The sequence below is a fragment of the Pteropus vampyrus genome, unplaced genomic scaffold (assembly GCF_000151845.1).
Source record: "Pteropus vampyrus isolate Shadow unplaced genomic scaffold, Pvam_2.0 Scaffold9, whole genome shotgun sequence".
Taxonomy (NCBI): Eukaryota; Metazoa; Chordata; class Mammalia; order Chiroptera; family Pteropodidae; genus Pteropus; species Pteropus vampyrus.
Genome location: NW_011888790.1, coordinates 12579596 through 12583272, shown reverse-complemented (window position 1 = coordinate 12583272; position 3677 = coordinate 12579596).

The following is a 3677-nucleotide window of genomic DNA, read 5'->3' as shown; positions in this document are numbered from 1 at the left end:
AATGCTAACTGCATCCCCTCTGCCCTGCTCCCCATCCTCGTGCCCAACTATCAACTACTAATTTGTACTTCTTTAACCCTTAACCCCATTCTCCCAGCTCCCCAAGCCCACATCTCCTATCTGTCACCAAATTGTTCACTACATTTGTGAGTCTGTTTTTGATTAGTTTGTTCTTTTTGTTCTTTAGATTCCTCATATAAGTGAAATCATGTGGTATTTATCTTTCTCTGTCTGACTTGACCATCAATATTTTTTATAAGCATTGCTTTTTAAAATAGTTGAATCATTTTTTCTTATTAATCTCAACAGCCTTATATGTTAATAATTTTAGCCATTTTCCATAGAAGCTTCATCCTCTCCCCACCCCCACACTCCCAGTTTACTTCTTATTTTAACTCAGTTCATGAAGTGTTTTGTTTTTGATTCACAGGTGTTTTAAATCCACAGTAATTAAATCAAGCAATCATTTTATTTATACTTTTACTTTCAATGTAAAGCTTGGAAATTTTCACCTGCATTTTCTTCTAGAGCATTTATATTTTCCATTTTGCCTTTAAATATTTTGATCATATAAATTCAATTTTGTTTCCACTGACTGGATTTCTCTTCATTATGGGTCACAGTTTTCTTCCTTGTATGTCTTAGTAATTTTTGCTTGTATATGAATGTGATGGATGCTACATAATCGATTGCCTGGATTTTTTTTTTTTTTCTTAATTGTAAGTTTTGTTCAGCAAGAAGTTAGTCTACTTGAAAATCAGCATGATTCCTTCCAGGTTTGTTGTTCAGCTTTGGTAAGGCAGGTCTACAGTGGTTGTAACTCTAGGGCTACATTAGCCATATTTGGAGCCCGGCATCACTAGGTGTTCCTACCAGATATCCAGGGTGTTCAACAAGATCTTTTCACCATGGCTGGCTAGAACTCAAATGTCTCCTAGGCCTGTGCAGGCTTTGATGGTTTAGTCTCAGCACCCTGGTAGCCGTTCCTTCCCTGATAGTTCTTTTTGGCCCATCATCATGGAGTCTCATTTAGCCCACACATAGTTGAGCATTTGGCTAAAGGTAGAAGGGGACTCTTATGTAGATTTCTGGAGCTCTTTCTCTGTACATCTCCCTTTTTTTCTGGTACTTTGCCACATAAATTCCAGCCACTTCAGTAATTCTGTACTTTGATCTCTGTTTCCTCAGCTCAGCAAAACCACTATAATTCCTCTGCACTCTGAACGTTTCTCCAAGAAAAAAAGCTGAGATGGTAGTCTGGTTCACCTCACTTCTTCACCTTTCTCTGCAAGCTCAATCTTGTTTATTCTGTTGACCAACAGCTGAAGATAATCACTTCACATATTTTCTCTAGTTTTTTAGTTATATATTGGGGGAGGGCTAGTTTAGTAGTATTTACTCTCATGATGGTAAGAAGCATGTATTTGATATGATTATGGAGGGTCTGTTTGGCTATACAATATCCATTTCAACCCTCTTTTCCATTTTCTACCTACTAGCTACAGAGATTGAAAAAGTAAGATACCAGCTTAACCTTCATCCTCTGAAACAAGTAATGGTTCTAGACCTAGCCTAGCCAATGAGACAGAAGAGAAATTTTTCTGGGAGGTTTGTGGAAAGACAATTTAGCTTCCTAATAAAAGGAGAGAAACACGAAAGGAGAGCTGTCTCTCTCTGTGTCTCAGTGGCCTGGCCTGCATTTACCTCTTGCCTTTGGTATGTGAACACTTGATGTCTTAGGTTATAATATCTTGGATCATGAAGCAACATGACCAAGGACAAAAAGCCAAGCTACTGGGGGCAGCAAAGTGGGAAGATAAAAAGAGTCTAGGTACTTAAAAAGATCCTTAAAGTACTGAACCAATCCTGAGATGGCCTCCCTTTGGGCTTCATGTTATGTAAAACTCAACATCATTGTGTTTCAAGCCTCTGTTAGTTTTTGTTGTTTTGTTGCTTGTAGCCAGAGTATTCTTAACTGATGTAGGATTTAAATATTTTGTTTTCCAAGTGATTAGATTGTTATAAGACATTCTGTTTAAAAAAATCTATTGAAATGACTGCTTTCTCACACACTAAGTTTATATCTATCTATCTGTCTCTATCTATCTATCTATCTATCTATCTATCTATCTATCTATCTATCTATCTATCTTTCTATCTCTTTATGGACTTTCTATTCTATTCCATTGGTGTATTTGTGTGGTATGGTGACCATCTAACTTCTTAATATTTGGTAGGGCAAGAGTTTCCACTGCCCTTAACTTGTGAATTATGATATTTATTTTCAAGTTTGTAATACTTTTCTTAGGTCCAATTTTCCAGTAATTTTTAAAGTGATTTAACAGACAACTTTTCCTACTTTTTGTGTCTTTAAGGATCATGGGACTGGTAAAGATTGAAAGAAGATGGAGACGTTACCTCAAGATTTCATTGAACGAAGATGAAGGCTGTTGGCATTTTGAAAATTTCTTTAAAACACGACGGTGTTGCATGTAGACAATAGTATCAAGTGCAATACGATTTTAGAAAAATCAAGCAAAGAAAAAATGTACTTCAAAGTCACAAACAGCTGCTTTATGGGCTGAAAAATGTGCAATTTGAAAGTTGAGATCAATAGCTCTCAAAGCATTAGCAAATAGTAAAATAGAGTTGTACGGTAATAAGAAAATATAATGCCCCTGTTCTCATTCTGCATAAGTAATAAGCAATTAGTTTTCTTTCTGAGACTTGTGATGTGACAAGGAGCTGAGAAAAGCAGGCCCTTTAGTTTGCTAACTGAAGCTGTCATTTGGGAAGGATGTTTGCTTGACAGTTGATTAGGGGTTAAATGAACTGGAAATATCGGTAATTTTTGCTGCTTTTTCATTTATTGTAACAACAATTATCTGTATTTTTTCTTCTGCCAGTTCTAAACGCTAGATAATTTGAACAATTATCCATGAAAAAAACAAACAAAAAAAACCCCCAGAAAACAACTGATTTTGAATAGCAAAAGGGCAAGGAGGATTTGAAACCACTTGCTCTTTGAAAGATAAGATTCTCATCTGAGAATTGGCTAACATGGTTGATAAGTCTTGAAAGATGCCTTTAATGATCTCTTAGAACTAAATAATACAGTTCTGAAAAAATAATATCAAATACACAGTTATTTAGCTTATTCTTAATTATTCAGCCTAACATTACTAATCCTTTCTGAGTCAATTAGTATATACAGTTATTGATCAATACTTATTGAATGGCTAATATGTGTCAGGCACTGTTCTAGATGTCAAGGATATAGTAATAAACAAAGCAGATGAAAAACTCAGTCCTTATGGATACATTTTTATTGAGGAGAACTAGCTAATAAACAGATAAGCAAGAACACATTTAGTATATCGGATAGTAAAATTTTATTAAGAAAAATAATGCAGGGTAGGGGCATAAAGGGTGATGGCATGGGGATGCTTGCCATCCCCAAAATTGATATTTAATTAAGGACCTAAAGAAAATGAAGGCATGAGATATGGGGTCTCTGGAGAATGACTGCTGAAGTAGAGGGAACAGCAGGTATAGCAGGGCCAAAGGCCCCCAGATGGGAGTTTGTTTGGCATGTCTGAGGAATAGCAAGGTGGCAAGTAGGAATGATGGAGTAGGCCAAGGAGAGAGATTACATGATTAGCCCAAACTGTAGTAGA